Consider the following 24,464-nt stretch of genomic DNA (forward strand, 5'->3'; position numbering starts at 1 on the left):
AGCTCTCAGTCTCAAATCAGAACTTGAAGTAAGATATTTGATTTTAAAAATAACACGGCAGGAGTCCTTTGAAGGAAACTTTGCCTGTGAGTCATGAGCTCTTTGTGGTGGCGTTGTCATGGCTTCAGCAGAAGAAGCAACATCAACCACGCCTCTTTCTACTTACATGTTATGGTATCCAAAGGATGTGCTGGCACTTTTCATATAACAAAAGAAAAGCTTTTTTCATATACATATGTACAAATGTGGTCGAGAGTATATATACTCGATATGTACATTTAGAAATGTTTTTAGTAGATACCTTAGAGTGCTATTCGTTTGGTTGCCTTGCACTTTTCTCTTGTGAAGGATTTTAGGCATTGTCCTTGAAAGGAAGCAGCAGGAAACCGACGCATCGGATGGCACTGAGATGTTTATCAAAGCAATTCAACTCTTTGATTTGCCAACTTACCTGAAGGATGAGGGAATACATAAGTATTCAATGGTTACTTCCACTGCCTGCTGTGCTCGAAATTAAGTATACGCCGCGTGTCGAATGGAAAGGGCTTCCGAGAGTACGATTGGCGCCGTTCGGCATTTCCGGCATCTCCTCTGCTGCAGTGATTTTGCATAACAAATGGCCAGAAATAAAGTGGCAAATAGAAGCAGCAATGAGCATTCATTCATTCGCATTTATGGGTAGAGCTTTGTGCAAGAATTGTAAATTGCATTTCACAGTTTGTCAACAGCATTGTTAATACTTGCTAAATTGGCTTTATATCATTTTGTTTTATTTTATTTTTCTTTTTGAGAAACCTGCCACTACTGTTTGTTGTTCAGTATTTTTGCGGTTGCATAAACATGAAAAATGTTCTACAATAATATTAAATCGATTTGTTTGCAACAAAAATAAAAGCAATTAAAATTTAAAACTAGTTGGAAAGGATATAGACGAGAACCCGACTTTAGAAATACCCGTTGCACACTTTTATGAGCTTGTTTTACTTTAAAAATTAAATCATATACTATATATCATATATTATTATATCGACTCGGCTGTTGATGCTCGATAATATATTTACTTTATGAGGTCGGAGATGCCTCCCTTTTGCATACATTCCAACTACCCTTGTACTTATATATTTTAAATAACGGGTATGAATACTTATTGCAAAACTATTGGTTGCAATTTAGTTAGCTCAACTTTTACTCTCTGTTGTGGCATGCCACAAAATAAGGAAAAAAAAACTCATTTAATTACTTTGCATGCATGATCACGTGGCCTTTAAATTCATAACATATATTTCCAAGAATAGATTATATCAGTTGTATTTATGATATACGACACATTTGAAATTTTTTTTATAAAATAGCATTATAAACATTATTATACCTGCTTCTTCTCTATAACGCAGATAGAATAAAAGAGACTGATATACCGAACTCGGTAAATGGAATGAACTACAAACACAATCTTAAGACTACTTTATATGTATCTAATTATAATAGATTGTGCTAGAAACTCAGAAGCGATTTATTAAACTTTTCTTTACAGTGGCGTCTTGGCGCCCTTGTCTGGCATTAATCAGGGTTTTGAAAAGTGTATCTCTTAGTCGACTAGCACGTCAGATGGCTGAATGCTTGTTTGTTTCTGAAAGGCATCGCCCAGGGTCAAACAGACCGCAGATTTGCTGCAATGAAATTTTAACTCTTTCAATTTATCCACACTACCGTTCTTCATTCCAACGCTTAACTGTAAATATTAACAGGACACAGCTTGGCAGCCATTACAGATACAGATACAGATTCAGATACAGTTGCAGTTATATTTGCAGTGACAGTGGCATCTGCAGATACAAGTGCAATTACAAATACTTCGAGGTTGCCCAGAAGCAATGTGCGTTTCCTTTCGGTTTAATTGCGCTTGCAACAGGCAACACGCAACACGATGTGGCAACACTGTCAACGGCATCATCACGTACAGTAAAATTTCTGTTTAATTTCGTTTTCATTTCCGCGTCCCACGCTGTGTGCAACGGACGCCATTTATTTGCCCAGAACATCCAAAGGGCAAAGGCGAAGTATCGCCCAAGTGTTGACTGCAGAAGCAGGCAGGAGGAAAGAGAGGGAAGCGAGGAAAGGTGGGCAAGGCACGGCACGTTTCGACAGCTTACATACAAGTGAATGTATAGTACATATGTAGACAACAAGCAGATATTGTCGATAGTAATCCATAAACATACTTATGCATATGTATGTGTATGTATGAAAGGAAGATGGCGAGATACGTAGCATAAATCCATTTATATCGCTTGGCTGTCTCAACATCGCCAGAGTTGCCACAGCCCCGCCATTTATTATTCAACGGAAATTTGCACAAAAACTGCGTCTGATAAGTGCAAACCGGTTCTGAACCGAACCTCGTAGAACCGGTTCGGTTCGGGTTCTTAAGCTGCCTGAACCGGATCATGAACCGAACCCTTGAAATTATTTACTTTGAGAACCCGAAACTAAACCGAACCGCTTTCTAAAATAAATGGTTCGGTTCGAAAAAAAAATAGTTACATACATTTTATGGTTTTCAAATATTACGCAATTATTTGAGACTTCGGATTAAAATAAGTCATATTTAAATCTTCAAATAAATTTATATAATCATCAAAATATTATTTATATTAAAAAAAAATGTAATTTGTTCAAAATATAGAGAAAAATTTATACCAATACAAATATAATAAACCAATTCGCGAACCAAACCGATACCTTGCTCTATGGTTCGAGTCGCCGAACCGAACCTTTAACAAAATTTTGGTTTAAACACTCTAACTTTTCACTGCTCCCCCTTCTTTACTCTTCCCTACCCTTTTCACTCTTCCAGCGAGCTCATCTTCTTGTTATGCAGTGGTTTGCCTTTATTGCTGCTCGCCGATGAGCTTCGCTTATGTTGAGAATTAAAAGTAACTCTTGAATCTGCTTTATATTCTCCTGTAGCGGAAGTCGCTGTGAAATTGCCAACATCCGACAAAAAGGAAGAGCTAACTCAATATCAACAACATGAACAGTAAAGAGTTACACGTGTGTGCAATGTGAAGAGTTTGGAGTGTAGAGTACAGTAAAGGGTAATCAAAGAGCCAGAAATACATATAACTCAAATCTGCCTGTTCAGGAGCTTGTCAATATGAATGCTCATTTCCGGTGCACATAACGGAAGTGATTTGCTACGTCACACTGAGAGAAAGAGTTGGATATATAAAATGGGAGAATATAATAAGATTATAATAGAGACAAAAAGTAAATAAGAGATAGAGAAAATAAATATAGACGAAACATAAGAAAAATATATAGAAAGATACCAAATTACAGAGTAAAAGAAAGGTAGAAGAAAAAGAAAAAACCAGAGTAAAACAAGAGGCAGAAAATGAAAAAGACATTGACATAAGCAGAAAGATTTCGATACAGAGCTCTACTCAGCAAAAGAGAAAAGACTAAAAGATGGCAATAGAGACAAAAACAATGGGGAACTTGTATTGAGTACTAAAAGATACAACATGAAAAGGAAATAGAAAGAAAAGAAATAGCATATATGAATTAATTTAAGTTTAAACTGGGCTGTTTCAGAAATGTAAGCCAACTGAAAACTAAACAATATTTTTTTGTTGGCTTTATTCAATTTAAAAAGTTTTTAAATAATTTCTTGTATATTCTTTATAGCGTAAAAATTGCAAATTAATTAAATTCGATATACCAATTATAAAATTTAAATAACACGTTTAAGTCCCATTTAAAAAAGATATACGTATGCATATAGACAACAAGCGATTCAATCGGATGATTCGTCAACACACACAAGTTGCCCTTGGCGATTGTTAAAATCAAACATACTATAAACAACAGTATCAACAGCAACAACAGCTCACTCACACACACACACACACACTCATGAGAGCAACAAAAACATACACACACATAGTTATAGCTGCAGGCCAGGACTTTTTAATTTTTTTCCATATTTACGCCGCAAAGTATGTAACAGTCAGCAGCAGAGGAGCAACATGAAAGTAATCCGGACATAACTTGAAGTTTATGCACACACAGGCACATGTATATACACAAGTATAAAAATATCACGGTATATATGGTCGTGTCTTTCAGTTTGTCGAAACATATGCAAAACGCGCATTTCAAATTGCTGCATGGCGAATGAGCATAAAAATACGTATGCGAATGTGAAAACGTATGGAGATATAGTACGAATGTGAATGCGACTGTGAAATACGAATGGTTCTTAATGGAGAATGCGGCAACTGAAATGCAAATTTGCCAGTGCCAGTTGTTATACCCTGTTAATATTCAAGAAATATATTTGTAATTTTTTGGCAAATAATTCTTAAAAACTAAAAGAGAAGAGAATATATCTGAGTCACTATCGGTCTATGAATCGGTCTTAAAGTATAATATGAATGGGATATTATTATTGTTCTTCGAGAATTCTTTTGATTTTCTTTGATATTCACCACAAGGACTTAAGCATTTGGTAAAATAAAGTTTATAGCACATGCTATAGTAAAAAGTATTTTATATCCTACTTTGGACATCACTTATTTAGAGCTTTTTACAGAGTATATCTTAGTCGAGCAGCCATAATAGTTAATTTTTCCGCTGACGTAGCTGTCATCATCAGCAGCAGCAAAGGAAGATGATGAACTGAAACGCTTTGCTTGATATTCATATTTCGAATGCCATTCTGTATGACTTATTATAGAGGGAGGCATTCGGATTCTAAGAAGTAACATTTACCTGCTGCTTGCAAATGCAAATGTTGGACAATTTGTCATTTGCATAATGCATTTACTAAGATTCTTATTTTCTCTATGTGTGTTTCTGTCTATGTGTATAAGCCATCTGCATCACTCAAAACACTTACAAAGTGCACATTGGATAAAAGTTTTGCGGTAGCAAACGTTCAAAGAAACACTCATGAAATTATGCGAAAGTTTGGAAAAAAGTAGCCCATCAATTGCCGATCAACAACTTGCATACCACTTGACTTATGCGTAATGATTATAGAGAAATTTAACAACTCGCCAGATATTGTGGAAGATTTTAGCTGTTTGGTAGAGCGTTTCACTTCCTGGTTTGTCCAGTTTTTATTGCAAATTGAAATTGCTGTGTCACGTCCTCAGCTACTTTGTCAATGTTTTTTTTTTATACCCTGTGTCCATTTAAAATGGACAAAAAGGGGTATAATGTGTTTGGCAGAATGTATGTGATAGGCAGAAGGAGGCGTGGCAGACCCCCATAAGTATATATATTCTTGATCAGGGTCAACAGCCGAGTCGATTGAGCCATGTCCGTCCGTCTGTCTGACCGTCTGTTTGAACGCGTCGATCTCAGAGAATATAAGAGCTAGAGACTTCAAACTTGATATGTAGGTTTCTGAATACTGTACGCAGATAAAGATTTTTTTATTTTTGGATTAGACCCCTATATCATATAGCTGCCATAGAGACGCTCAGTCGAAAACCAAGTTTAAGCATAGAAAGTTTTTTGTTTTTTGAGACATCGAAACCAAACTGATAAATTATACATTTGGGTTGGTGTTACACATCCTGACCAAATTTGGTCCAGATCGGTTTACCAAATCATATAGCTGCCATAGGAACAATCGGTCGAAAATCAACTTTAAGTACAGAATACCGTTGCACAGGGTATCCTACTTTCGAGCGTGCCCGACTGTAAACGCAAACTTGTTTAAGTTCTAAATTGCCACAAGAATAGCAATATAAACTAGACATACACCCCAATATGCGAATACAGGGTGTGTCATTAAAAGCAGTTAAAGTATCTATATTCAAGTTGGTCTACAAATTAACTAATTTTTTTGGTATAATTCATTAAAAAGCTAAGTAATGAAGAACGCTAAATATTGCAAAACAAGGCTACTGAGAACAATTATATTTTCTATGAAAATGGTTTCCAAGTTAACTATTACAATCTAAATGTTTTTGTCAATTGAATTAGTTAAACACCGGCAATTGGCTATTAGGCACATCCTTTAAAGTTAATATATGGCAGATACACACTTGCATATACAGGATTTGCAACTAAGAAACAATTAAATTTGTGTCTCTCGTACAGCAATTTAAATATTTACTTTAAACATTCTACAAAATGCTACACTACAATTTTAATGCTTACCTAATCGAGTTATTGCTAGATTTGAAAAGACATCTTTAAGTACTTTGTAGAATTTAGCAATTTGTTTATTTGGCACACCCTGTATATTACCAAAGTTACCAAATATGAGTATTTTTTCATAGCCATAAAATGCAGCTGCAACTTTTTCGCCTTCGTCGTTGCAAACTTGCAACTATTGTTATTCTTTCGAATGCTCAGTTGGTCGTTGCACTTTGTGCTTCATGTGTGTATGCATGTGTTTATGTGTGTATATGTGACCCAGTGAACCCACAAATATGCGACACATGCTGACCATATCGCCATCAGCAAAGTGCAGAGTGCCGAGTAACCGGCATTGTCCTGCCGCGACAAAGTTCTGTCCGTGTTCAGCACCGTGTGTTCCACATGGCGGGCATCATTTGTCAATGTCGGTTCACACTCTGGCCACACACAAACGCACACTCATACACACACGCACACACACAACCTCATCGCGCGTCTCGTGTTGTTCTGTTGCAGTGCCACATATTTGTTGCGCGTAATTCCTCAGCGTCAGCAAATGCGTTATTATTGTTGTTGTTCTTCTTATTAAAGGTTGTAGTCGCTTATCATGGCATTTCATTAAATATACTCACTTTGCGCAAAGGTTGCCACCGTTCCCCCTTTCTCTATCTTGTTCTTTCTGGTTGATATATACAGAACTAGCTGGAAGGAGCTAAAGTCGAGCATTTTTGACTGTCGGAGACCCCGTACTTACTATGGAAAAAGCTAAGACTGCTAAAAGTTCCAAAATATTCTGCTCTCTTGATGCCCTTGCAAAGCACTGTTTTACATTTTTGACTACTTGTTTCAATGGCAGCTATATGATATACAGGGGTGCCACAGAAACCGAAACCAACCAAAAATCTCCCAAAAATGAATGGAGTTTTGGGAGATTTTCGGTTGGTTTCGTTTTCTGTAGCATTCCAGTTAGTAAACCGATTTGAACTGGTAAGGATGTATGAAAAGTTTTTCATACTTGATTTTTGCCCGATCGGTCCTATGACAGCTTTATACTATAGGGGTCCAATTTGAACCAACTTTCGTCAGTATATATAAAACCTAGTTGGATACATATTCTATCAGTTTGGTTACGATATTCCAATAAACAAAAAAGCTTTTCATTCTATGACATAATTTTCGCCCGATCGGTCCTATGACAGCTATATGATAAATTGGTCCGATTTAAACCAACTTTGGTCAGGTTATATAAAACCAAGCTAGATACATATTGTATCAGTTTGGTTACCATATCTCATAAAAGAAAAAAGTTTTTCATACTAAAACTTTATTTTCGATCGACTGTTCCTATGGGCGCTATATGATATAATGGTCTGATCGAAAAAAGAAACAAGCTTAATCTGCCTGCGAAATAGAGGAATCTACATACCAAATTTGGTGTCACTAGCTTTTAAATTGTTTTTATAATTTGGATATGAAATTTTGTAGTCTAGGGTCTGCCACGCCTCCTTCTGAATGTTACGCTCATATTCGTTAAAACAAACCCAATAGACCCCTGTGCTTTTTTAAGTACGGGGTCTAAAAACACACAGGACAAAATTTATGTAGTAGTTGTCAAAACTAAAAATCATTGTTTCCTCTAAAATGGTCTACTACATTCATTGATGTTTCCCTTTGCCCATTTTAGAGAGCGTGCTTAGCTTAATTGGAATTACATATTATATATATCAAATATATCGCTTATCTATTAAGCTATTTTTGTCTGCTTAGTTTACAAATTAAGCTTAGTTTATAACATTTTAAGTTGGGCTCTTATATCTACTTCAAGCTTGACCATCTGAGCCCAGCGCTTTTTCAACTTCACTTTAATAAATTTATTTCTAAATAAATTAACCTCCTTTGTCAAGAAAAGAGCCTTCCACAGTCGATTAAGCTCTAGTGCAGACCTTCTTGAATTTATGCTTAAACAATCCTCTGTACTACAATACCACTTATAAAATTTTCATAAATTTCAAGCTTCATATTTTAAGACTAACGAAACAATCTATAAAACTTGGTGCAGATAAGGTCAACTGCTGTTGGTCTTTCCGTCTGCCTGTCTGGCAGTCTGTCATTTTGTCACCTTGTCAGGCAAAGCAACCACAACCGCAAAATGCCAAGCAAAACTCTCTGGCAACAAAGTGCTGCACAGTGCAAAAATGCTAATGCTCATTAAAAAACTTTTCCAAAAAGCAACAAAATAAAATATAAAAAAGTGGACACTAAAAAATGAAGAATAAAAATGCTATTCTAATTGCACGGAAAAACCAAAGCCACAAAAACCAGACGCGTGCGTCGCCGAACAGACAAATGAACCCAACAAGAGCAGGAATATGAGAAGGAGGACACCATAAAGCGCTCAATTATAATGCCTTGGAGCGGACAAGGCTCACAAAAAGTCGTTATCCGAAATATTTGACATGTGTCTGTCGTTGAACGTTGCCAGTTGGGCGGGTCATGACAACACGGCTCAAACATCGGGATAAAACTGTATTTGGGTCTGGGTCTGGGTCTGGAGCTCGGACTGAGGTGCTTGAGTTACGCTTGGCTAAGCATTCGCATTAGGAGCAATTAACAATCTGCTGGCAGCTCATAAAATTCATACGAAATTCATTCAGAGACTGCCTGCAAAAGTTGAAGGTTCAATGGCGTACACGTCGTATGCGTGATTTCATTCGAGAGCCCAAAAGTATGCAGTGCAAATTTTGGAAAAGCTTTGGCGTACAATAAACAAAAACGAGTAAAAGGTATGCGAACGCATCGAAACTTACATACTCTATTAACATCATTAAATTAAAAAAATAAAAAATAATAAATAAATAAATAAAAATAAAAAAATTAATATTCTCTACTTGAAATGTGCTTACTTTATATACATTAGTGAGTAATATTGACTTTGAAGCATAATTTAAAAAACAGTCGTAAACAATGTTCAATTAAATTGGAGAAAAATAGAAAACAAAATACTCTCAACACTAGATAAAACACTGGAAATTCTTTAAAGAACACCAACTTATACAAGCGATGAGAATTCAAGAAACTTAAGTTAGAAAGAGAAAGAGAAAGAGAGAGAGCATGTTCTTGCACTCACTTCAAACTTTAACTTGACACGAAATTATGAAAAAGTTTCGTTTCACTCTCATATCCTTCCCCCTTAACAAATATTCAAGCACACACACAAACACACACACACACATACGCATAAAGCAAATGAATTTTTAAGTGCATGCGAGTTTGATAGAGGTTTTGGGGTTTAGGTGGCAACCCTGCCGCAATTGTTGGGGCTGCGGGCTCAACTGCAACGCTTGGCATTTTTCAAGAGCAATGGCGTACAATTTATGTCAGTCAGGAGAAGTTGAGGTTAACATTTAAGTCGGGAAAAGTACAAAAAAGAAGATGAACTTTCTTTAAAGAATGCATTCTCAAGATGTGATTTTGTTATGAAGCTTTGTGAATTATGTTCAAGACTGTTGTTCAAATTTTCAAAAAAGACGAGTTAAAAGAAGATTGCTTAGTTGGTTTCTTAACTTAACCTTTAGCATACTTATACTTAAGCGACATTTTAAGTGATTGAAACGAATTCTTCACGCATTAGTGTAAAACCCGCTTAACATGCTCAACTTGCGATTTATGCAATCGAACAAGCAATCAGTTCCCCTTCCTAATGCTATTTGGGGAATTGTGCAAAAGCTACAGTAGTAATAGCTACAAGTGGAACCGTATTCTACACATTCATTTCGTAAGAGTTTCCTAGAAATCTGCTACTCTCTATAAGCTGATATATTGTAAAAGGCAGGCCAATGACACTGTCATTCACGCTCTGTTTGCTTAAAGTAATGTGAAATAAAATAAATATTGACAAGTGAGTTTTTGGTGATTTATGTGGCATGACTCATCATTCTGGAACTGGTTGAATTTATACTATATGAAGAAATAGCGAGAAATAGCTCAGGGAATGCCAGACCTCCATGCAAACAAGAATTTAATATTTGCTCATGGTGGGGATACAGCCCACATATCCACAGGCACTTAAATGAAAAACGCAAAGTGCTGGGACAGTCGGGTCACTAGACCTGACCAAACCACACACAGTACCACTTTGCACCACACTACATAATCGAGCACAGAGGCAGTCCAATGAACCGCCCCCAAAAGACGAAAGTGAGATGCATGTGAACGGGCAAATGCAAATCACTTGACGTGCTCTCTATGGTTGCCGGGTGGGCGGGCTTGGATATGGCTATACCCCTCCTCCCCCTTTCTTTTTTGTACCCCTTTGCCTCATGTAACCGCATTTCGGTCAGCATTCATTTGGCAGCTCGCAGAGCACAAGAGAAGCATTCACTTGTGCATGTCAATCACTTTTGACAGACAACGGCACAGACTGAATACACACATCCATCTAAGATTCAAACTCATACTCATACTCGTATTCAGTCTTATGTCCCACTCACATGCAGCAGTTGCAGTTGCATTTGCATTTGCAGCGAGTAACAACGAGACAATATCACGCATTTTTGGATTGACAAACCTAAAGAGTCAACCACTAAAACTCTATGTGTAATTTCATATTTTTAGCACACGCATAAAATCAAAAGCTCAGCATTCAATTACGCCCTTAGTCAAATTTTAATTTAACACAATTTCCGAAATTTATAAAATGCGCACGACTCAATTATTAACTGTCGACATAAATGTCGAGCGGTACACTAAACACCTACTAAATACTTTATATACGATACGACATGCATTTTTCATGTCGTGCCAACTATTAATTAATGTATGTACAACTATGAGTTTGAGTGCGAATACAGTCTATAATTAAGTATTTTCCCTCATAAATTATAGTAAACATATATACACGCTCATATTATGGCCCGATATTATTACGCATCTTTATTTGTATTCGTAATATACATTTTGTATACTCTGCAGTGTATAGTCTAAACTTTTTAAAATTTTACAGTTGCTTATTTATGTCAGTATTCCGATCAATCAGTTAAATCAGTTAAAAACTGCACCTTAATAAAAACATCATGTTTTTTTTGAAATCCTACAAAATGCTAATAAGAAAAGCTTAAATATTTATTATTAGACCCCGTACTTAAAAAAAGTACAGGGGTCTATTGGGTTTGTTTTACCGAATATGTGCGTAACAGGTAGAAGGAGGCGTGGCAGACCCTATAAAGTATATATATTCTTGATCAGCATCAATAGTCGAGTCGATATAGCAATGTCCGTCTGTCTGTCTGTCCGTCTGTCTGTCTGTCTGTCTGTCTGTATGAACACCTAGATCTCGGAGACTGTAAGAGCTAGAGACACCAAACTTGGTATGTAGGTTCCTCTATACTGCAGGCAGATCAAGTTTGTTTCAAAAATCAGCCACGCCCCCTTAACCGCCTGCAAATCGACATTGAAAATTTCATATCCAAATTATAAGAGCATTTTGAAAGCCAGAAATTCCAGATTTTGCACAGATGAAGATATAATTGTCCTAAATTTTTGCTGAAAATTTCATTCTGATCGCACAGTAAATAGCGAAGATATTCAAATAATAAATTTTGCTGTTAAATTCGTTGATGGCGCGTTGGCAGTAATTAAAACTTGAATATCTTGATAAAACAAAAAATTTATATTAACATATTATATAACAAATTGGCGTCCATTCAGACGTGAGCTTCGGTGGCGCAGTGTACTGAGTCGCGGAGTCGGACAGTGCTCGTGGGTTCGAGTCCTGCCGTGGGCGAAAGATTTTTAAATTATTTATGTTCGAATTCAATTTCATTTTATATTAAAACAAACTCAGTGCTTATTTAAAATGTAATATTAACATTAAATGTTAAAATATAAATTATTTCTTTTACTTTTTAATTGAGCACTAAAACAAGCAATATGGCCATTTAGGAGGATAAAGACATAAGTGAGAGTGGCTCAACACTTTGAGCCTTGTCTTTGAAAATTTTTGCAATTTTGTCGGGTTCGATTCCGGCGGGAACAACTTTTTTCCAGCTGAATTTAAGCTTTTTTTTTTTTTAATTTTTACAATTTATTGAAATTGTTATTTATAAATGTTATACTGACATTTAATATTGAATACATGTTTAAAAATTTCATTTAAATAATTTTAATTCATTTAAGTTAAAATTCTATGTTAATTTCATGTTTATTATAAATTTACTGTGTAAATTTATGTTTTTAGTAAATTTGTCTTTTTTTGGTTTTCAATTATTTTACTATTTGATTTAACATTTAGCATGTTTAACATGCAGTTTTAATTTATTCTCTGTTAAGGTTTCACTTATGATTAACATAGCCAAATATGCATAAACGCATGTTTATATATATGAATGCTTAGCTAAAAACTTCTTTTGTTTTGGCGCGTGGCAACATATGTATGTATGTGTGCACTTAACAGATTTTTGAATTGCACATATGGATGTCCTGCTCTTCCTAATGATTAATGCATATGTATGTCTATTTGACTTTAAACTGACTCTTTTTCAACTCTTTTGTGCGCGCTGTGTACAAGTGATTTTGAAATTTGATTTTGTTGTGCTACCAAGTGTTCCATTTTAAGATAATTAGTGTGACTAGTGTTATTAAATAGTGTTAATTAATTATATCGGAAGCAAATTCGAGCGGCGACAAATTTAATATATAAGAGTTTATGGTAATCTTAAATATTATTTAGTTTTTAGAAGTGACTGATTTTGGATAGTAAGTACGGGGTCTCCGACAGTCGAGTATGCTCGACTGTAGCACCGGCCGACTAGTTTTTTACCTACATATATTAAAAATATATTATTGTAATTAAAGTTTTTTTAAAACAAATTTAAAGCTTTTCTATATGTTTGAATCAAACTCAGCATATTCCAATAGTATATCTTATATTAAAATATATTCAGTAGTGTCACAGAAAATACTAGTGAATTTGAATTTGCCAACAACTAGCTTAAAATATATTTTAAAAACTTTGAGAGTATTTAATCTTCGTCAAGCAAAAATTTATATATTCCCGGTAGTTTATATATTCAATTGGCGGAACATAAATTCAGTGTGTGGGCACTGACAACGAAAAGTGTAAAAATAATTAAAACATGGCATAAATACATATAAAACAGTTTACAGTTGCCACATTAATAATCTTTTTAGTATAATCGTTTACAATCTATTAAGAGCGTATATTTTAGAAATATTTAAATTTCACGTTTTTGTCAGTCCATTAGATAACCCAAAAACTAGTCACCTGACTCTTAATTAGATGGTCGGTCAAATGCAATTATAATTAAGGAGGTGTGGACCACAGATAGATGATAATTCTGTTATTTGCATAAGCAAGTCATTAAAATTGTTAATTGAGGTTTTTCAGTTAATTATTTTTCAATCATATTTATGAGATGTAAATCCAAAAATCTAAAAGAACAACGACAACTTGGTTGTGGAGGCTTAGCCAAACAGTTTGTAAAGTGAATTTATCAGAAAAGTTGCTGAAAACTTTGTTATGAATGCCAGATCCAGCTGAAATAAAAAAAAGCTGTATCTCATATGACCCAAATGGTGACGACTCTAAGAAGCCCTTGTCTGAAAACTCAGACGCGTCAAAAACCTCGCAAAACTTTTGGAAATTATCAACAACTTTCTCGAGTCAAACATTTACCCAGTCTTTATTCAAGTCTTTTCATTGTGTTCTCTCCCTCCTAATCTCTCTGATTTGTGGTGGTATTTTGAATAATTTAAATAAAGCTCTAGTGTAATTTAATGTTAAGCAAACGATAAACATTTCCTTTATCTTCATTTCCTGCAGAATTTGGTAAGGTTTTTAAAAACAAACCTCAGAGTTGTGCAATTCGTTAATTAATATTGTCGGGTTGCACACAAATTGATTAATCAGAAAATAGCCGCTAAGCTCAAATAGAAAAATGTTGAAAGCGTCAAACATTTTCTACCATTAACTCAACTCGTGAGCGAATTCAATAAAAGACATTTAGCAAATTTGCGGGGCGAAAATGAAAACATTTTCAATTTAATTTGCATTGATAACAGTTGCCAAGCCAGTTGCGGCTGTTATTCAATTAAAGTTTTTAATTTCACTGGAACGTGGCCAAAAACGGAACTAGACCGAGCTGGGTCGAGTCGAGTCCCAGGCTTTTTCTGAATTCTTTTGAGTCAACACAACAAATAGCTTAGAGACCGTTGAGTTACCAGTGTAATTTAAGCACTTTTCAGTGTCAGTGTTTAAGGCTTTCGAAATAGTAATAGAGGGAATGGCAAATTTACCAAGCTCCGAGCAAGCAAAAAGTGGCGGAAGCAGAAGGATTAAAAGTTTTCCTTAAAAGGCAAACTAAGACGTAGCTCAAAGGACAGTTGCCATATTTTCACTCCTTTTTCTACTCTACTTTTTCCTCCATCTCTCTTTGGCTGTTGTTGCTTGAATCTCAACATTTCTCTGCTCTTTTTGCTCCGGTCTTCTTCTGTCCAACTATAACTTTTAGTTCAATGTCAGAAAAACCCTTTAGCGCATAAAAATCATCGCAATTTCAAAGCTAAAAAATAAGTTGCATATTTTTTATTGACTTTGAAACGAAACTCTCTAAATTTTTTATTGAATCTTCTAAGAAACTTAAGAAAAGTGCTTTTGTTTAAAATTCAATTTAAAAAAAACTAGTTAAGACCGCCAACTGATTCTTATTTCTAAATTCATCATAATTCGGCCTCCATCTGGGTATATTTTTATTTTCTTTTGAGATAAGTTCCATCTAACAGACAATTACCCATATAAAAAACAAGAATAACTTCTACGTAAAAAGTGGAAGCTTGATATTGATTTTAGACCCATGGTTTCTTGGGCAGTTCTTCTTAGAATTCATTTTATATTACGCTTTTCAAAGCCTTGTTGAGAAAAAAAAATTGACCCACTCTAATGATTATATCAGATTTCGCAAACATGAAAATCATACTTATATTAATGCGCTTAAACATAGAATATGTGAATATTTAATATGAGCTCCAATCAGACTAATACGTCCCAAGGCAGTTTGCAATCAACTCAAGCAAATTGTATTTAAATCTAATCAATTTGCAGCTAATCAGTGTTTGAAATGTGCAATCAACAAATGGCCCACAAAACTAACAGTGCTGCTGTAGCCGGCTAACAGGCCACTGTTAAGCTTAACATTAACAGTCAAACTGCAAGCGAAAGTGAAAGTTTGCCGGCAAATTTGTGCTTATATGTATACGAAGTAAATTAGTATAAGAGAGCGACAAACGAGAGAGCGGCAAGCATATGGCTACACTGAAAAAAAGATAACAGAAATATGAATAAAAACTCAAGAGAAGTTACCAATCAAGAAATGAAAGTCAGCTTTCAGTGTTTCCAAAAACGCATTGTAAGCAGTGCAAAGACATTGCACTGCTTACTTTGACGCATTGTGCGATCGCACACCTTGCCAACTGTTAATGCAGTTCGACCAACTGCTTGATTTTTTTCCTTTTTTTTCATACGTTTTATAATTACTATGAGCACGCTTCATGCTACTTGAAGCATATTCAGTGCAAGAATTAGCAGAACAGTTAAGTTACAGATTTTTAACATGGCAGGGTTCGAACACAGTTATTTTTCAAACTGTAGTTCTAGTTATGTGACAGGTCGGCGACTCTAACAGCTGAGCCACGGGACCACACGATTATTTCTCTCAGTGAAAATTGCAATGTGTGGCATGCAAGCAGTAGCAACAACCCAATCACAAACACACACTCACACATGTAGCCAATTTGCCGAGCATGCACGAACTTCCCTCGGGTCAGCAGAGCTCTGCATTCGTAGGCGTCACATGCAGCACAACAACATTCGCCGGCAAATGCGGCGCACAGTATGCAAAACAAAGCTGAAACGTGCAGTTGACGTTGGCAGCACCGCAGCATAGATCCGAACGCAACGCAGCGCACAAAAGCAACAGCACGACTTCTGCGACGACTGCCAATTGCCGATTGCTGACTGCGACGCTGGCAGCGTGAAATACAAATTAGCAAAGCGCAGCGCACAAATAAACAAATAATTTTTCGCAGGCAGCAGCACAAATAATTTAGACAGTGAAAAATAACAGAAATAAATTCGGTAAATTCAAGAAATCTTAAAAAAAAAAAAGCAATTCGTTCGCCAAATATTTAGAGAACCTCAAAAAAAAAGTGCGTGCCATTTGTGAATTGTTCAGATGCCAACCGCATCCCAAGCCCGCCATGGGCTTTCTCCCAAGACGACAGCTGTAGTCGCCTAAGAATGGTAAGCATTAGATACATTTATATCTTTTCGCAGAAGGATTGGACTTATAAAACAAATCACATTTTGAATGGGTTCTCTTCATTGGAATTTATCGAAGAGCAACAATTTGTATTAGCAATTTATAACTGTTGCATGAGGAGGCAAAAACGGAAAGTTATCTGCGGGTTATACTAAATCTGAGCAGAAGGTATTGAATTTGAGTCGATGAACTCTTGAATCGTAAAAATAGCATGTTTTTTTTTGGGTAGAAATCCTTCGAACCTGCAGATCCTAGCAGTCTGACTGACTTTGGCTGATGGATGTTAAATGGAAATGTGTCCGGGAAAAGTAACAAAAAAGCGGGTCAAAACCAAACGAAGCAATCAGCAGCTGCTACGCGTGTAATTTGTCAGTGAGATTCCTTTCAACTTCAGGCAGGATCTCCACTCAGTCGAGTCGACCCTCAGCCCCTATTGTTTTTTTTCTGCCAAACTGTTTCCTTCCTGTACGGCTGACTGGCTGCCATTCGGTTACGCTTTTTGAGCCAAAACATACACAGAACGACTTAGCACATGACAAAAGAAGCAAACGACATTGACATTTCAGTGCAAATGAAGTGATAAAAAGTATAAGACAAAAAGACAACGGCCAAATCGGTGCCAATCGAAAACAAAACCCCGAAAACAAAAAAAAAGTGAATTTCATTGGGAAGATTGAATACTCTTCCATATTGTTAGGGTTCGAGTTCCATTAAAAAGGCATCCAAATATCTTTTAAATTGCTTACAATTTGAACTTGCTGAAAAATATTTTTCCCAAATTAAATTCGTTTTACGAATAATTTTTTAAATATTAGCTACTAAGAACTTAATTCGAATATGAAAGGCACCTCATAATTTTAAACTGTTGAAATTGTTTGAGATATTTGCAAATAAGTACAGCAACACCAAATTTATATTTATAGACTCGCCTTCCCAAAATTTATACAGATTTTGTAACAGTGTCATGTTGCCCTCTGAAAGGGCTTTAAAAGGGTAGAAGGAAATGCATGACTTAACGTGCAAACCTCCTCTCCACCCTCACTTCGAAAACAGTTGAACTATTAGAGTCAAGAAATAAAGTGACAGAACTTTCATTCCAGTCAAAAGGACAGATTGGCAGATTGATAGAATCTGATGGGTTCTAATGGATATACTGAAAGAAGTGTTAAACAATGGCTACAGTTGAAAACAAATTATAGTACTTTTAAAAACCGGGTAATAAAACACATAAAATGAAAAGGAATATACACATTCTAATAGAAAATGGGATCAAATTAACTAATACTATTTTTTACGAAATACAAAAATGTGGAAAATTCATTGTTAAATAACATTTAAAACCACACAGTCCAGTTAAAATGTAACCATATAAATATAATTAACAATATTTAAAATTGGTAAAAATTAAACGATTTGAAAATTCATCAAATACAAACTGTAGAGAAATCTATTCATATCTGAAGTAGAGAAATTGAAAGTAACAGAAACCAACTGAATGAATGAAAATGAATTTTTTTCATAAGTCAAACTATAGCTCAATAATGTTAACTATTTAAGTCCTTATTCGTGATAATTGGCAACTCAGGACTTTGGGTGCTCATCATTTATTTAACGGCTGCTCCCTTTAAGCACTTAATGAGATATCCAAAGCTGATGAAAACTTTCAACAATTTCCCCCATAGCAGAAAACTTTTGCAATTAATTACGAGGAGACCTTTAAACCGAGCTATAAACGAGAGATTCAAATGGGGCAAGGAGCAAGTATCAAGTGGTAACTGGAAGTTGGTAGTTGGCATTGCCAATGATACTCTACTTGAGTTAAGATAAGCATGTTGAGATACACGTACTTCAACTTGTTTTGAGTCGTAAATGGGAATTGAAATGCAGTCACTGCGATGATGCATCCTCGAATAAAGGCCGAAAGGATGCAGAATTAAAGAGAATTGAGATTGACTGTGCATGATGATGAAATGCAGCCGTGAACTTTCATGGCCGACTGTAGTTGGCCTACTTGTCGAGCACAAAACTAATGAGCGAATGAATCATCCAGACCCCAAGACTCCCACATGATGATAGACGATGTACAAGCAATCAGAAGTAATGGAAACTAATGAGAAATCAGCACCCAACCGGACTGTCAATTAGTAACAAAATGGGAAGCTATAGCTGGCGAGGAGGCTAGAATATATGCCAGCAGGTGTTAGATACTGCTGTGTGCTACTAGAGTGTCAACAAATTGTTCATAAAAGTCCACAGTTGTGGCTAGGTTAAAAATGCAAAACAAACTGAAAGTAAGCAAACTTGACTTAAAAGTGCTAAGAGAAACTATAGTAAGAAAGTGAAATAGAAAATGGGAAATAGGCAACGAGAAAATGGTAATGGAAAAATACAAAAAAATTCTATTAAATCACTGTCATAACAGTTTAAAAGATATTGGATTTTACATTGAAAAATTTTAGTTAAAAACTGTATGTGCAAAAGTTTTATTTGTATTAGCTTAACCCACAAACTCTATTTCAAAACTCTTCCCGAATAGTTGATCGGTTTTGGCATATTCACACCCAGTAGAAATTATTTTAATGACACTATTAGCATAGAAAAGCTCTGGTTGCATCAGCTGGTACAATACATATTCTCCTGTAATATAGCTCCCCCTTCCCTCCCATTGTGCACAACAACAAGTTTAGCAATACTTGTATTTTTCTTTATCCTCAAAACTTGCCACAACTTTTTTATCAAGTTGTCGCCAGGCGTTTTAGCCCCACCCATTGTTGCACATTGCATTTATGTATATCTAGTTACGCCTGGATCTGTCCTTCTCCTCTCTTTCCCACCAGCATGATTAATGTCCAAATTAAACAACGCCAGGCTGACGTTAATGACGACAAAAGGGAAGCAACGACAACAATGGAATAAGCAACAATAAAAAAGTCAGCTATACTGTTACCCACAAAACAGAATTGTAAAAAAAATATGAACATAATGAACAAAAGGATAACAACAGCATTACAAAATAAAATAGCAAATTGTCTGGGGCAAATCGTAATAATAATCTATGGTATCTATTGAAAATATTCACCATGAGCAATCTCTTTGTATTAATAATAAGCAAGCTTTCTTAGCCCAAATAAAAAATAGGGCCTGTTAGGGTCTGTAATATGTATATATTTTCTTAATACTGAAAAATACTCCATTAATTTTTCCTGTATGATGGAAAACTATTTCAAGACGTCCACTAACTATAGTACTGCACATTATTCGGCTACGCCTTACAAAATTAACTCTGATTTGAGTGTCAATTAATCCGTCACTCTATTTGTACATAAAGATTATTTACCGGAAAACCTACAACCTATATTAAATAGATAATCAATCACAGATCCACCAATTTGTAAAAAACTAGACGGTATTAAATTCGACATATACTTCTACAGAATTGAACTCGATTAATTGCCATATGAAATGCATAAATACTCTCCAGTATTATCCTATGAGTCATGGGATAAATTTCGTTTTGCAATTCAATTAGCGACCCAATGACGAAATGAATGATTGCCCCATGAAACAAACGGATGTGACCAAAACACCCCTCACGAAGTAACTGAAATGCTGAAACGATAACCTCAACCTAGAGGTTATTGATTGGACTTTCGCTACAGAACGAATAGAGAAGAAATGAATAAATTATTGACTAAGGGATACCCCTTATTTTAGGCATTTCCTTATTTCAATATATGCTAATCAGAGCAAGCTCAGCAAATGTCTACATTAATTTGGTTACGTTGTTATACCCATAAAATGTAGCATATACAGAGTATCGAAATAAGTACTCACACAATTATGTATATCAGATATATAAAAGCTATGGGGGCTGCACAGAAAAAATATCAATTAATTAATTGCACGATTTAGTGTTAATTGAACGTCAATACATCATTGATAAGTACTTGCATAGATATGTACACAGGCGTCTGTGCACCCCTGGGGATTGTCTGGCCTGGTTTAGCGCCTGTGCCTGACTCATTTCCATCCCAGCCAACTTCCTTTTCCTAGCCACTTGAAGAGCAATCAATTTAAATTGGCATTGTACGAGTCCATCATATTTTCATTGCTTCTGCTTAAATGAACTTATGAAATTAATGGAACAACAAATAGGAGAAATGGGAGGGTCATGGCTGCAAATATTGAAAATTGTTCAATGTCCAACACGATAAACACAATAACAATGACAAATAGCTGCAATAACAAAAAAAATTAATTAAAATTCAAAATGAAAATATGATTGGAAAAACATTCTTGCAAGCCTCAACAAAAGCAAATCCAAATAAAACAAATCATCTTTTGCTATCTTTTAAAAAATATTGTCAAAATTGACATCAGACATTGTTACTATGTAGATGAATTGCACAACAAAATTTAATAGGACATTTCTATTAAATAAATAGTCTTTAAATACTTTAAGTTTTATTTTAGGTAAAAATCTATAACGCAAGTTCTTTTGTTTATTTCTATATCTTTATGTATAAATATATATGGGTATTAACTTAATGATAAAATAGATTTATAAATTTTTAGTACAGATTTAGCCACAGATTTGGATACTTCAAAGAAAGAAATAATAATAATATAAGCGCAACTATAAAAATAATAATTTTTCACATCCACTTACAGTGACCGCAAACTGTTGTTGTCTATATTCCACCCTTTAGGTACTTAATATCGATTATTGTTCAGTATACAAACTTGGCCAACTATCATAATTAAATGAATAAATAACACAGATGGCTGCATGCAAACATTGACGATCAAGTGCCATTGAACAACAACAAAAGCAGCAAAACAACAACAACAACTATTCAATAATTATTAATTGGCCATTCATGTTACTAATTGCATTGGAAGCGAAGCAGCAGTAAACGACTTTCGACTTTGCCAATCGAGCAATTTGCTTTTGCCTGCCGCATGATTTGTTTTTGATTTTACTCAGAGTTCTGTTTATTTATTTTTATGCTTGTTGAATCAGCTGTAAATATCTACAAAGAGCAAGTGATTGAAATGATTGACAGTCTGGCTGACTCACCAACTGGCTTGGCATCGCGTCAAAGCACGTGCTGACAATTTGTTATCTACTAGAACTTCCCTTGCTGATAATGACTGCTGACTCCTTATTTACTCACAGGTAAATGGGAGCTAAGCTGGAAAAAAGAACCATTTCCATTGAATCGGAAAGCAAAACAAGTCCTTTGAGTAGTCAGCAAAGAAGGAAGTGAAGGATAGAGAGACCAGTTCTGTTAAAGTGGGCACAGGGCGTATGATTGACGCAGTGCAAAGCAACACGAAGAAGCTTTTGCTTGTAACGACTTGTAAAGGAATGTAGAGTTTTTATAAAGTCAAAAACAGAAAAATATACACAAAGATCATCTGTAGTCAAGTGCTCCACACGGCGTATAATTTATGCATAAACATATTTTTACCAGTGGAAAGAAATTCATAAAAATAAAAAGAATGTTCATTAAATTCAAAAATACAAGCAGGTTCTTTTGAAAGAAAAAAGAAACAAACAACTAGTCAGTTGAAGTATTCCACAGTGCGTATGATTAATATAAAATTATGCGTAAATTATGTAAAATATTTTACAGTGCGTATGATTAATGTAGCGAAAAAAATCCTTTTTGAAAAATAGACAATTTTATCAAAATAAACGCAAATATAATAAATACATATAAAAACAAATTGGATTAAGGTGCCAATGCTAGTAATAGAAACCAACTATTCAAACCTGACCAAAAATCATTTATCTCGATAATCCCGAAAACAAAAACCCAAAATATGCGAACTGCAAAAACTGTGGCATTGTGGCAACAATTGGACACAAGGCATACGCCCATGTCACCGTGCCACGCCCACTCACATTCTGCATTTGCAAGTGGTGCAATACATGGAACAAATGCGCATAGTTCAAATATTTCAAATAGTCCCAAAAATTATGTTGCCATTTTTGAGCTAAACTTTTGAATCGTACAATGCTCCCTCTTCACTTTCCGTGCTTTCTGGTTTTCCCGTAATGAGCGTCGTCCAAAAGCGCACAATAAACATAAACAGCAGACAGAGGAGGGCGAACTGGGCGTGGCAATATATTGGTGCTAATTTATGCAAATTGCCTCATGTGAAACGCATGCACAGCGAGCACTCCATAAATTGCACTGCAGGGGGGAAACTGTTCTACTAAGCGCCTTAAATAATTCCACGAAATTTGTGCTTTAACCACATTATTGTTGTTAATACAGCTGTCGATAATTATCTGGAAACGAAGCTGTGCTACAACAATTGGCTTTCGTAGCTCTACATGAAAATCTTCATGATCCGGATGATGAAATGATTGACTGAGCCACTAAGAGATTTACCTTAATATGCTAATAACATACCATCATCTAAGTTTCAATTTAGGATGTAAATGAGCACCAAGGTGGAATTAATTATAAGAAACAAATTTATAGGGGGAAAATATGAGAAACATTAAGTATACGCTTCTTTTTACTTCCAACTTATTTTTGAAGATTTTGATTAAATAAAATGTATCGAACATAACAAAAAAAGAAATATTGAACTATTAATAAAGAAATTAAAAGATCCCTGGCTAGTTAAAGGTCAAGTTATATTTCTAAACTTATAGTTTACATGCAATAATTTCAATATCTCTTATTTGCAATCTTTTCATAACTTTTTCACTCTGTGCAGGAAATTGGATTTACTCTATAAGTCCGAGAAGCAAATCCAACAACTCCTTAAATTCCCCTTAGAAGCAATACGTCGAAACGAAACAACTTCCAGTTTGATGCCAATTATGAAATGAATTTATGAGCCTTGTGTATAAGCTGAATATTTACAGCTTGACTCTAGAAGGTTATACACATGGCAACTAAAATGGAAAAATGAGAGAGGAACCGATTCACTGTTCCAGAGGATATAGAGCTTTAGTCTGCCGTTGAAACCACAAAGCCCACAATAGCAGCAACAATAGAACCACATCAAAGGGTGACTCCTCTATGTTCAAATTTGGGTTTCATTTCGCTTGGCCAACAAAAGGTGCAAATGTGTGTGCAAATGTGTGTGTCTGTTAAAAGCCAAGTGCCACTGCCTATGATAAATTGGGATGAAGTTGAAAGGGAAAAGGGGTGAGCAGGATAGAGTCACAGTAGAACCTTTGCTGGCCGTTGAGCGGCAACATAAATAAAATGAGCCACCTAGAAGAGTAATGGTCATGGAACCGCAGTAGTTTCACAATTTGGAGCAGAATGCAGTCTGCACTTGGCTAACAATGCGAAAAGGTCGAGACACACTCTTATACAGTGGAATGTGCACACATAATTGAGCTGACAGGATGAGCAACTAAGCAAATGCCCTGTTCGGCTTTGTAACAATAAGTAGAGTCAACATAGGGCTTATTAAAGTTCCTGATACCAAGAGAACTGCAGGATTTAAATATAACCTGACTTCTTATTTCTAATAATAAATTCAATTGAATATGACAACGAATTCTTCTGAAAATCAATGATGAGTTTAAGAGCTTACAAATCTACTGTGGCTTTTTGGTAAACTACTGATTTTAGATCGCTCCAAGTTAACACGACAATTAAATGATAAACTAGTCGGCCGGTGCTACAGTCGAGCATAGTTGACTGTCGGAAACCCCGTACTTACTTTGGCAAAAACTAATAATGGAAAAAAGTTTTTCTTACTAAGACTTGATTTTCGTCCGATCGGTCCTATAGCTATATGATATAGTGGTCCGATTTGAACCAACTTTGGACAGGCTCTATAAAGAATCAAACTTGACCTGCCTGCAAGATAGAGGAATCTACATACCAAATTTGGTGTCACTAGCTTTTAAATTGTTCTTATAATTTGGATATGAAATTTTTTTTCGATTTGTGGGCGATAAAGGGGGCGTGGCCGAATTTTGAAACAAAC

General features: G+C 35.4%; 1 protein-coding gene across 1 annotated transcript in view; it reads left to right on the forward strand.

Annotated features, from left to right (window-relative positions):
* The first annotated feature begins 16,068 nt into the window (after nucleotides 1-16,068).
* The window catches only part of LOC117788801 (somatostatin receptor type 2), a 15,656-nt gene continuing 7,260 nt past the window's right edge, over nucleotides 16,069-24,464 (forward strand). The window contains exon 1 of the mRNA XM_034627670.1: nucleotides 16,069-16,474. The gene's annotated coding sequence lies outside the window, so the exon portion shown is untranslated. The remainder of the gene's footprint in view (nucleotides 16,475-24,464) is intronic.

This window comes from Drosophila innubila (assembly GCF_004354385.1).
Source record: "Drosophila innubila isolate TH190305 chromosome 3L unlocalized genomic scaffold, UK_Dinn_1.0 0_D_3L, whole genome shotgun sequence".
NCBI lineage: Eukaryota > Metazoa > Arthropoda > Insecta > Diptera > Drosophilidae > Drosophila > Drosophila innubila.